Consider the following 13,993-nt stretch of genomic DNA (forward strand, 5'->3'; position numbering starts at 1 on the left):
ATGACTGCGATGCAACGGCCACGACACCATCACGACCACGAGCGTATTGTGACCCACACTATTAGACAAGTTGAGTCGGGTTGAGGGAGTAACAATGACAGCTTGACGAGAATCAGATCACGAAGCTGGAATGAAAACCATTGAACGACCACGACGGCGTCACTATGACAATGTGACAACGAACGCATGACGACTGTATGACGGTGATGGCAAGACGTTGACAGCATGATGCGAGTCGGACGGCAAAGCTAAAATGACTGCGATGCAACGGCCACGACACCATCACGACCACGAGCGTATTGTGACCCACACTATTAGACAAGTTGAGTCGGGTTGAGGGAGTAACAATGACAGCATGACGAGAATCAGATCACGAAGCTGGAATGACAACCATTGAACGACCACGACGGCGTCACTAGGACAATGTGACAACGAACGCATGACGACTGTATGACGGTGATGGCAAGACGTTGACAGCATGATGCGAGTCGGACGGCAAAGCTAAAATGACTGCGATGCAACGGCCACGACACCATCACGACCACGAGCGTATTGTGACCCACACTATTAGACAAGTTGAGTCGGGTTGAGGGAGTAACAATGACAGCTTGACGAGAATCATATCACGAAGCTGGAATGACAACCATTGAACGACCACGACGGCGTCACTATGACAATGTGACAACGAACGCATGACGACTGTATGACGGTGATGGCAAGACGTTGACAGCATGATGAGAGTCGGACGGCAAAGCTAAAATGACTGCGATGCAACGGCCACGACACCATCACGACCACGAGCGTATTGTGACCCACACTATTAGACAAGTTGAGTCGGGTTGAGGGAGTAACAATGACAGCTTGACGAGAATCAGATCACGAAGCTGGAATGACAACCATTGAACGACCACGACGGCGTCACTATGACAATGTGACAACGAACGCATGACGGCTGTATGACGGCGATGGCAAGACGTTGACAGCATGATGAGAGTCGGACGGCAAAGCTAAAATGACTGCGATGCAACGGCCACGACACCATCACGACCACGAGCGTATTGTGACCCACACTATTAGACAAGTTGAGTCGGGTTGAGGGAGTAACAATGACAGCTTGACGAGAATCATATCACGAAGCTGGAATGACAACCATTGAACGACCACGACGGCGTCACTATGACAATGTGACAACGAACGCATGACGACTGTATGACGGCGATGGCAAGACGTTGACAGCATGATGCGAGTCGGACAGCAAAGCTAAAATGACGGCGATGCAACGGCCACGACACCATCACGACCACGAGCCCCTACATTGTGACCCATACTATTAGACAAGTTGAGTCGGGTTGAGGGAGTAACAATGACAGCATGACGAGAATCAGATCACGAAGCTGGAATGAAAACCATTGAACGACCACGACGGCGTCACTATGACAATGTGACAACGAACGCATGACGACTGTATGACGGTGATGGCAAGACGTTGACAGCATGATGCGAGTCGGACGGCAAAGCTAAAATGACTGCGATGCAACGGCCACGACACCATCACGACCACGAGCGTATTGTGACCCACACTATTAGACAAGTTGAGTCGGGTTGAGGGAGTAACAATGACAGCATGACGAGAATCAGATCACGAAGCTGGAATGACAACCATTGAACGACCACGACGGCGTCACTATGACAATGTGACAACGAACGCATGACGACTGTATGACGGTGATGGCAAGACGTTGACAGCATGATGCGAGTTGGACGGCAAAGCTAAAATGACTGCGATGCAACCACGACACCATCACGACCACGAGCGTATTGTGACCCACACTATTAGACAAGTTGAGTCGGGTTGAGGGAGTAACAATGACAGCATGACGAGAATCAGATCACGAAGCTGGAATGACAACCATTGAACGACCACGACGGCGTCACTATGACAATGTGACAACGAACGCATGACGACTGTATGACGGTGATGGCAAGACGTTGACAGCATGATGCGAGTCGGACGGCAAAGCTAAAATGACTGCGATGCAACGGCCACGACACCATCACGACCACGAGCGTATTGTGACCCACACTATTAGACAAGTTGAGTCGGGTTGAGGGAGTAACAATGACAGCATGACGAGAATCAGATCACGAAGCTGGAATGACAACCATTGAACGACCACGACGGCGTCACTATGACAATGTGACAACGAACGCATGACGACTGTATGACGGTGATGGCAAGACGTTGACAGCATGATGCGAGTCGGACGGCAAAGCTAAAATGACTGCGATGCAACGGCCACGACACCATCACGACCACGAGCGTATTGTGACCCACACTATTAGACAAGTTGAGTCGGGTTGAGGGAGTAACAATGACAGCTTGACGAGAATCATATCACGAAGCTGGAATGACAACCATTGAACGACCACGACGGCGTCACTATGACAATGTGACAACGAACGCATGACGACTGTATGACGGTGATGGCAAGACGTTGACAGCATGATGAGAGTCGGACGGCAAAGCTAAAATGACTGCGATGCAACGGCCACGACACCATCACGACCACGAGCGTATTGTGACCCACACTATTAGACAAGTTGAGTCGGGTTGAGGGAGTAACAATGACAGCTTGACGAGAATCAGATCACGAAGCTGGAATGACAACCATTGAACGACCACGACGGCGTCACTATGACAATGTGACAACGAACGCATGACGGCTGTATGACGGCGATGGCAAGACGTTGACAGCATGATGAGAGTCGGACGGCAAAGCTAAAATGACTGCGATGCAACGGCCACGACACCATCACGACCACGAGCGTATTGTGACCCACACTATTAGACAAGTTGAGTCGGGTTGAGGGAGTAACAATGACAGCATGACGAGAATCAGATCACGAAGCTGGAATGACAACCATTGAACGACCACGACGGCGTCACTATGACAATGTGACAACGAACGCATGACGACTGTATGACGGTGATGGCAAGACGTTGACAGCATGATGCGAGTCGGACGGCAAAGCTAAAATGACTGCGATGCAACGGCCACGACACCATCACGACCACGAGCGTATTGTGACCCACACTATTAGACAAGTTGAGTCGGGTTGAGGGAGTAACAATGACAGCTTGACGAGAATCATATCACGAAGCTGGAATGACAACCATTGAACGACCACGACGGCGTCACTATGACAATGTGACAACGAACGCATGACGACTGTATGACGGTGATGGCAAGACGTTGACAGCATGATGAGAGTCGGACGGCAAAGCTAAAATGACTGCGATGCAACGGCCTTGACACCATCACGACCACGAGCGTATTGTGACCCACACTATTAGACAAGTTGAGTCGGGTTGAGGGAGTAACAATGACAGCTTGACGAGAATCAGATCACGAAGCTGGAATGACAACCATTGAACGACCACGACGGCGTCACTATGACAATGTGACAACGAACGCATGACGGCTGTATGACGGCGATGGCAAGACGTTGACAGCATGATGAGAGTCGGACGGCAAAGCTAAAATGACTGCGATGCAACGGCCACGACACCATCACGACCACGAGCGTATTGTGACCCACACTATTAGACAAGTTGAGTCGGGTTGAGGGAGTAACAATGACAGCTTGACGAGAATCATATCACGAAGCTGGAATGACAACCATTGAACGACCACGACGGCGTCACTATGACAATGTGACAACGAACGCATGACGACTGTATGACGGCGATGGCAAGACGTTGACAGCATGATGCGAGTCGGACAGCAAAGCTAAAATGACGGCGATGCAACGGCCACGACACCATCACGACCACGAGCCCCTACATTGTGACCCATACTATTAGACAAGTTGAGTCGGGTTGAGGGAGTAACAATGACAGCATGACGAGAATCAGATCACGAAGCTGGAATGACAACCATTGAACGACCACGACGGCGTCACTATGACAATGTGACAACGAACGCATGACGACTGTATGACGGTGATGGCAAGACGTTGACAGCATGATGCGAGTCGGACAGCAAAGCTAAAATGACGGCGATGCAACGGCCACGACACCATCACGACTAGAAGCACATACTAACTGGCACAAGCAGGTAGACAACTTGAACCACTGGGTCGGCTTAAGAGGATAGATAGATAGATAGATAGATAGATGATAGATAGATAGATAGATAGATAGATAGATAGATAGATAGATAGATAGATAGATAGATAGGCTCAAAACGGCTCAAGTACGCCAAGAATGCTAGTCGCAGTAATAAATATGTAGTATGGTCTTCACTACCTTGCTTGAATGCCAATCTGATTCAGGTCGACGGTCATGATAGGATGGGTATTGACAGTATTTTGTTTGAGCGCCCAATTAACAGAAATACCAGATTGATGAGACGTATGAGCAATTTCGCGTCAACGGCAGTAAATTCTGGCACAAAAAATTCTGACAGCGACAAAGTTATTTCTGTTTCGTTTTTGTTCGATCGCTACATTTGTCACCCAAAAGGGGGGTACTGTGAACTTGTGCGGCACCGTTACATTTATTGTTTTATCCATGATTTAAATGTTATATTTGGCCTACTAATAGGCGGGGCGATGCTAAGAGGCGGACTAAAAAATGACCGATGATTACGATATTCCTAATGGGGAATTAGAGCGCAGCTGTGTACGTGTTTTCATTTCGCGATATATTGGCTGGCTCGGACAATCTGTCTCGTGCGGCACGTGGCAAACGGAGCGAAGTGTGGCGCACCTACCTCGATAATCTGGAGATTGACTAAGCCAGTGCGTAGGCGACGCGTGGGCGCGATTCACCGCAGCCGCCGCCGACAAATCTACCAGACGACGCGCGCACTCTGGCGCCTTCTCGTAGCCGTCGTCGCCGTCACACTACGCTTTTCTTCTCCCGCTTTCGCCATACCCTCCTCCGCTTTACGTCTCACGATTCCGCTGCACCCTCCTCTCCGCTTTCCTCCTCGCATCTTTCATCCCCCGCTGCGATCCGCGGTCGCTTTCATCTTTCACTGCGCCCGTTCGCTCGGTTACGCTGCCGTCCCCGACGCCGACGCTCACCTGCAGAGACGGGCGGCTAAGAGCGGCGCTCTCAAATCGTCCGACGGTTGCGATACTCCCTAATGCCAAATTTGAGCGCAGTTGTATGCGTGTTTTCCTTTCCGAAGTATTTAGTCAAAAAATTTGATACCGAAATCACCGCACCGACTGGCAGTGGGCCAGTGCCGTTAGCGCCCTCGCAGAGGGAGAGACAGTATGGGAACGCTGGCATGACGAGCACTATAGGATCCAGCTGTGGAAGAAGAAAATGACGAATGCGCGAGCAGTGCCACGAGCGCGTTCGTGCGGTTACGCCGAGGGACGCCGACGAGCTGTCGAAGAAGACGACGACGAATGCGCAAGTAGTGGCACGACTAAGTTTTGAGGCAACAACAACAACAACAACAAGTTCGCGACGCTCAACCCAGGGACGGGCGCCTAAAGAAGGAAGGGAAGAAAGCGTGGAGAAAGAAAGGCAGACAATTTAACCAGTTTAGCACAACCGGTTTGCTACCCTAATCTTGGGAGCGGGCGCCTAAGAGCTGCGCTCTAAGACAACCAGAGAACGCTGATAAATGGTCAACCACGATTACTGTGCAAGCGATAGCTAAAATCACCAAGCTAGCAGGATCCTATCCAAGCACACACTCTTTTTCAAATACTAATCCAGTCCATTGTAAAGCTGGCCATTGTTTCCGTTAGAATAAGTGTTTTCGAAACAAGTATTGAAACTGTAAACAGTTCTGTTGTACAGGCTTTGCAGCAGTGGTAAAAAAAAAGAGTGTACAATAGTTTGACACATATGTATGTAAGCTTGCCTCCAATTATTAGCTATTTCTCCAGTGAATATATTTTGAAATGCACTGGTCACCTGGTATTTGCAGGTGCATCCCTGAGGAAGAAGTGCAGTTCGTAGAAAGCGTTATTTTTTATTTTTTTGTCGTTTACGCTAAGCCAATATACATTTATGCTTGCTTGCAGTTCTACTTTAGGCATCTACTTTTATTGCTATACGCACAGCGGAAAACCTTATCTATAATATAAAGACGGTACGTTAGCCTTCTAATAGTCGGTATGTCGACAGTGGTTGGCTGCACACGTATGTTGTAGGGCTGTGGCCTCTAAAAGGACAAAATGACCTGCCCTCGGTTGTGTGACGGAAATAATGAACAGCGAGGTGGATGCACTGCAGTTGTCCGAAAATGCTTTAGCGATGCTGATGGGGAGTGAACCGCTTAGAAAGGAAGGCCAGTGGCTGGTAGCAGTGTAAGGCTAAGATGGAGATGCCTGTGGTGCTCCAGTTGGAATTCACATAGAACTTTTCAACTCTGAGTGCTTTATTGCTCCCAGTAAAATAGCGAATTTACCCCAGACAAATCGCCACAAGAAAGTAGCTTCAGCGCATCTGGGGCCCAGAAAACAAATAGAGGTGTTCATAATACAGGGGCGACACGCAGATATACAACTTATGCCAGTAGGTTATCCCAAAATAACACTTCATAGAGACACAGATTATAAATGAAATATTCTAGAATTGCAGATCTACATGAAAACTCAAGACAAGAAATGCAAACCAATCTGATGGACTTTCCCAAACACCCTACGACTTGCATTCAGCATATACATACTGCAAGTCGCTTGTCGCACCAGTCGTACATGTTTGGTTCGAGAACACGAGCAGTGATGAATACCCCAGAAGTATAAACAGGAAGGCAAAAAAAAAAGAAAACGCACCCCAGGCATTCGTTTGCTTGTTGCGTTTTGTACAGTAAATATTGAATAGACTATTATTGATTGTTTATTGTAACAGTGTCCGTTATATAACCTTGTTGGTATCGGTGCAAATATAATGCATCATGCAAAAGGTTTATATATTGTGGGCATTTCTGGCGCACTTCTTCATCATCTGTTCATTATCATCATCATGCGTGTGCCCTTCATGTTCATCGCGCGTGCGGGCGCTTCATCAGCGTGGGGTGTGTCGAAGGCTGTTCAGGCTGGTTGTGGACGCCGCCCTTTTCGTCGTGTCGTCTCTCGGGCTCAATAAAGGTCCGCGCTTACTGTGACGTCATAAGTGGTGGAGGTGCTTCTTGGTTCCCCGTCCTCTACACCCCTGGCCTGGATGAATTTGTCCTGGATATACGGTAGGATGCGGAAGGAATAAGTATGTTTCAGACTTTATAAGTGTTTTTCGTTTGTCGATGCATCAGAATTAAATCCGTTTGCTCTCAGATTGCACTGGAACCTACAGGCAAACACAATGGCCTTAGCAAAGTGCCCATAGAGAGGTTGTACGACCCGAGTTCTATAAAAAAATTATTCGAACCGCCGACATCAACATTTGAAGCAAGAGAGTCTGATAAATATTCATGTCCATAAATTCGATCGCAGAACTTTTTTCCTATTCTAAAAAAAAAAACAATGAAATGATGAAGCGCATTGTTCCATGCAAAGTTACAGGGAAGATGTCGCAAAGGTTGCTGGTGACTGCACTTCAAAGCACTCGCAATTCTATATTCAGGTATATGTGCGTCACATGCGCTGCTTCCTGATTTATTAATGCTCATTTGCATCTTGCACGTAATATTTTGCGTTAGAGAGGAAAACTGCGTGCAAGAAGAATTTTTTTTGTTGAAACACCCACAATGTACATTTACGTATAACTTGAAAGTGAAACGTATGCGTGATAAAGAAACGTCCTTGAAAGCCACAATGCCTTTAGAATAGAATACGGACGCTTTGGACTGAAAAGAGCAAAGGCAAAGGATAATCCTACGCGTGGAATGTCGTTACATTCGTTCAGCGTCGCGCGTTCACATTTTTCTTTTCTACAGCGTGTATCTATGTCTGTTCGTACGTTATTTTATGTGCTGGGTGCCTGGAACTATTAAAGAATAAATGACTAATATGTGAAATTGCGATCTTATTTAGCCCAGGTTTAATTGTACTTGAGTTGGAATTCTAACTAACTATGCTTCCCTAAATGCTGACAACAATAAGTCTCAATTACCGTACCTAATTTCATAGCTTCTACAGAACCACAGCCAGGACAGACAGCAATGCATAGCGAATATGATTCTAATCTTCAAGTTGGCTTCTGCAACATAACAATTCGCTTTCTTCACACTGTAACTACATTCAGTTGGTATCACGTCTCCACCTAATGTGAAAGCCTTAAGGTCCTTGTTTTTTGCTAAAAATTTGTAGTCAGAGCTTCGCATTATTGCACCCAGTGTCTAAGAACATGCTGTAAGGACATCATAACAGAAGTATTACACTGCAGTCTGGAGCGCTGCAGGCATACATGAGTATTCAGCACTAAATAGCCGGCGGAAGCTTGGGATATTTCGCCAGAGAATTACATGGTGCAGGCGCCTTCAGCATTGAATTTTTGTTCACCTGGTTTTGACATTGGGGTGTAAGGTAAAACAGAATCCGCATGCTTATTACCCCACTAATCATAAATCAAGCTAAGAAATAAGTACGCAGAATCCATCTCATGAGTACTCTTGACGGTAATGCGATTAGCATTCAAGCACTGTAGCCGCACACCGTACGCTGAAGTTTATTTGAATTCTGCAGGGGGTCATTCTGAGACTTTGGTTGCTTCGGCTATGTGCGACATACGCTGTCTCAAGTATCGGCCTACTTTGGTATTACACACAATTGTCAAAGTTTCCTATGAGCAGGACCGCAGGACGAGGAATCTGTGAAGTCGGCGCAATGACAACAACAGAATGACAAAGAAATTAATGGCATCGCTGGAACGACAAAACAAAAGTGGTATGAAGACAGCGGTGGCATGGAGACATTGAGAAGACATTCAGATGAAGACATTGTGAAGGCATTGAGAAAATAATAACGGCGACAGTGTGACAAATGGAGGTAGTAAAATGGCTACGAGTGTATGAGGACAACGGTATGACGAAGCAGGAATAATGACGACAGGATGGCATCGAATGCATGACAGCGACTGTTTAATGACGACGTAATGACACTGGCCGGATCATCATAGAGATTGCATGACGACAATGGGATAATAATTAGGAAGTGATGGTGATCGCAGGCCAACCGCGTGAAGACAACAGCATCAATATAATTGCATGAAGACGACTTTGTGAGGACGATGCGCGACGACGAGGGCATGACGAAGTTAGAATGACAATGAAGAAACGACCGCGACTGCATCACGAACACTGTATAACGGCGAATGCACGACAACGACTGTTTGACGACGATGGCATGTGAGCGGTATGAGGACAATGGGCTCCCGACGAGTGTTTGACGACCAACGCGTCACGACGACGTCATGAAAAGAGTCGGACGACGAAGCTCGAATGACTGTGATACAACGACCAAGACGGCACCAAGACAGCATTGCAACGATTCCCAGACATCTCTATCACGATGATGGTGCGACAGCCGTTTCTAGAGAAGCCGGATGACAAAGCTAGAATGACGAAGATGCAGGGACCGCAACGCCATTACGACCACGGGGAAAATACATCCTGCCCTATGCTGGTTGACAACCTGGGCCACTGGATCAGCGTAAGATGATAGTAGTTTAATATAGCAGAGTATAGTCGGGATCGATGGTCGTTAGATCCTCTACCGCGGATGTGTTGAGGGCCCAGTTGTGTGCCTCGGGCTGCTCTATCCGCATGTAGATTCCCTCTGATCCCTTCGTGTCCCGGTACCCTTGTTATCGTTTCGATAACGTGGTATTCATGGTACTCTTGAATATCATTGGGATAACATGGTACTCTTTGGTATTCTTTGAGTTTGGGCGGAGTTCGGTATGCGTTCGTACCAACTCTTCCTCTGTGGAAATTACTGCATGCTATTTTCGATTCTCTTAAGATTGTCAGCGATTCCATTGATTTTCTTCCCTCATGGATAGCGAGTGCGATGGCGACTTCGTATGCTTTCGTGATGCAGCAGGGGTATATCGACAGACTGGAGGCTATTGTTCCTCTGTAGTCGGTCACCAATGCTACGGCTTTCTTAGCGTTTCCTGTGCAGAGTGCGTCGCCGGTAAATCGGGCGGCATTCGTAAAGCCGATTTTTCTTTCGATGTATTGGGCTCTTGCCTGTCTCCTGCCGGGGTGGAGGTTCGAGTCCATGTTTTTAGGGAGCGGGGTTACCTGGTATCAGCTTCTGATGCTCCGTGGTAATTCTCGTGTTTGTGGGCTTGGAGGGGGGCGTTGTAACCAAGTCTCTCAAGTATGTTCCTGCCTGCGAGACAAAGACAAGGAAAAAACCGCCTTCGTGAACCCCGACGGCTTATTCAATGTATTGTTGTGTCTTTTGGGCTCAGTAATACTCCCACCACCTTTGAAAGAATTATGGATACGATATTACGTGGCCTAAAGTGAGAGATATGCATGTGTTACTTGGATGATGTTGTAATATTTGGCCGCACGCTAGACGAACATAACACCCGCCTGAGCCTTGTTCTGAGCTTTATCGAAAAAGCTGAACTAGTCTTTAACTCAAAAAAAGTGTCGGTTTGGCGAGGGCCAAACATTGGTTCTGGGACATCTCGTCGACAAGGATGGCGTCAGACCCGATCCTCGTTAGATTGAAGCAGTCAGCTTCTTCAAACCACCGCAGACAGAACGAGAACTTCGCTCCTTCATTGGTATATGTTCCTATTTTCGTCGTTTTTTTACCCCAATTTGACGATGTTGTTCACCCGTTGACATGTATTCTGCGACAGGATGCAGCCTTCACATGGACACCGGAGTGTGACGCATCATTTTCGCAACTGAAAATTATACTAACGTCAGCACCCGTCTTGCGTCACTTCGACCCATCTTGCCCGACTGAAGTTCACACCGAGTGTCGCAATCGACCATCGGCACGCGCTTTCTGGTCGCTCTATCTTGACCGTTCTACCACGTGGTCGCAGTAGAAGGCGTGATGAAGACAGCATGACGAGAATCAGATCACGGAGCTGGAATGACAACCATTGAACAACCACGACGGCGTCAATATGACAATGTGACAATGAACGCATGATGACTGTATCACGGCGATGGCAAGACGTCGACAGCATGATGAGAGTCGGACGGCAAAGCTAAAGTGACGACGATGCAACGGCCACGACACCATCACAACCACGAGCCCATACATTGTGACCCACACTATTAGACAACTTGAGTCGGGTTGAGGGAGTAACAATGACAGCATGACGAGAATCAGATCACGAAGCTGCAATGACAACCATTGAACGACCACGACGGCGTCACTATGACAACGTGACAACGAATGCATGACGACTGTATGACGGCGATGGCAAGACGTCGACAGCATGATGAGAGTCGGACGGCAAAGCTAAAGTGACGGCGATGCAACGGCCACGACACCATCACGACCACGAGCCCGTACATTGTGACCCACACTATTAGACAAATTGAGTCGGGGTGAGGGAGTAACAATGACAGCATGACGAGAATCAGATCACGAAGCTGGAATGACAACCATTGAACGACCACGACGGCGTCACTATGACAACGTGACAACGAATGCATGACGACTGTATGACGGCGATGGCAAGACGTCGACAGCATGATGAGAGTCGGACGGCAAAGCTAAAGTGACGGCGATGCAACGGCCACGACACCATCACGACCACGAGCCCATACATTGTGACCCACACTATTAGACAACTTGAGTCGGGTTGAGGAAGTAGCAATGTCGGCATGACGAGAATCAGATCACGAAGCTGGAATGACAACCATTGAACGACCACGACGGCGTCACTGTGACAACGTGACAACGAATGCATGACGACTGTATGACGGCGATGGCAAGACGTCGACAGCATGATGATAGTCGGACGGCAAAGCTAAAGTGACGGCGATACAACGGCCACGCCACCATCACGACCACGAGCCCGTACATTGTGACCCACACTATTAGACAAATTGAGTCGGGTTGAGGGAGTAACAATGACAGCATGACGAGAATCAGATCACGAAGCTGGAATGACAACCATTGAACGACCACGACGGCGTCACTATGACAACGTGACAACGAATGCATGACGACTGTATGACGGCGATGGCAAGACGTCGACAGCATGATGAGAGTCGGACGGCGAAGCTAAAGTGACGGCGATGCAACGGCCATGACACCATCACGATCACGAGCCCGTACGTTGTGACCCGCACTATTAGACAAATTGAGTCGGGTTGAGGGAGTAACAATGACAGCATGACGAGAATCAGATCACGAAGCTGGAATGACAACCATTGAACGACCACGACGGCGTCACTATGACAACGTGACAACGAATGCATGACGACTGCATGACGGCGATGGCAAGACGTCGACAGCATGATGAGAGTCGGACGGCAAAGCTAAAGTGACGGCGATGCAACGGCCATGACACCATCACGATCACGAGCCCGTACATTGTGACCCGCACTATTAGACAAATTGAGTCGGGTTGAGGGAGTAACAATGACAGCATGACGAGAATCAGATCACGAAGCTGGAATGACAACCATTGAACGACCACGACGGCGTCACTATGACAACGTGACAACGAATGCATGACGACTGCATGACGGCGATGGCAAGACGTCGACAGCATGATGAGAGTCGGACGGCAAAGCTAAAGAGACGGCGATGCAACGGCCATGACACCATCACGATCACGAGCCCGTGCATTGTGACCCACACTATTAGACGACTTGAGTCGGGTTGAGGGAGTAACAATGACAGCATGACGAGAATCAGATCACGAAGCTGGAATGACAACCATTGAACGACCACGACGGCGCCACTATGACAATGTGACAACGAATGCATGACGACTGTATGACGGCGATGGCAAGACGTCGGCAGCATGATGAGAGTCGGACGGCAAAGCAAAAGTGACGGCGATGCAACGGCCACGACACACTCACGACCACGAGCCCATACATTGTGACCCACACTATTAGACAACTTGATTCGGGTTGAGGAAGTAGCAATGTCAGCATGACGAGAATCAGATCACGAAGCTGGAATGACAACCATTGAACGACCACGACGGCGTCATTGTGACAACGTGAAAACGAATGCATGACGACTGTATGACGGCGATGGCAAGACGTCGACAGCATGACGAGAGTCGGACGGCAAAGCTAAAGTGACGGCGATGCAACGGCCATGACACCATCACGAACTGGAGCCCGTGCATTGTGACCCACACTATTAGACAACTTGAGTCGGGTTGAGGAAGTAGCAATGTCAGCATGACGAGAATCAGATCACGAAGCTGGAATGACAACCATTGAACGACCACGACGGCGTCACTATGACAACGTGACAACGAATGCATGACGACTGTATGACGGCGATGGCAAGACGTCGACAGCATGATGAGAGTCGGACGGCAAAGCTAAAGTGACGGCGATGCAACGGCCATGACACCATCACGAACTGGAGCCCGTGCATTGTGACCCACACTATTAGACAACTTGAGTCGGGTTGAGGAAGTAGCAATGTCAGCATGACGAGAATCAGATCACGAAGCTGGAATGACAACCATTGAACGACCACGACGGCGTCACTGTGACAACGTGAAAACGAATGCATGACGACTGTATGACGGCGATGGCAAGACGTCGACAGCATGATGAGAGTCGGACGGCAAAGCAAAAGTGACGGCGATGCAACGGCCACGACACACTCACGACCACGAGCCCATACATTGTGACCCACACTATTAGACAACTTGAGTCGGGTTGAGGAAGTAGCAATGTCAGCATGACGAGAATCAGATCACGAAGCTGGAATGACAACCATTGAACGACCACGACGGCGTCACTGTGACAACGTGAAAACGAATGCATGACGACTGTATGACGGCGATGGCAAGACGTCGACAGCATGATGATAGTCGGACGGCAAAGCTAAAGTGACGGCGATG

This window comes from Dermacentor silvarum, chromosome 11, assembly GCF_013339745.2.
Source record: "Dermacentor silvarum isolate Dsil-2018 chromosome 11, BIME_Dsil_1.4, whole genome shotgun sequence".
In the NCBI taxonomy this organism is placed as follows: Eukaryota; Metazoa; Arthropoda; class Arachnida; order Ixodida; family Ixodidae; genus Dermacentor; species Dermacentor silvarum.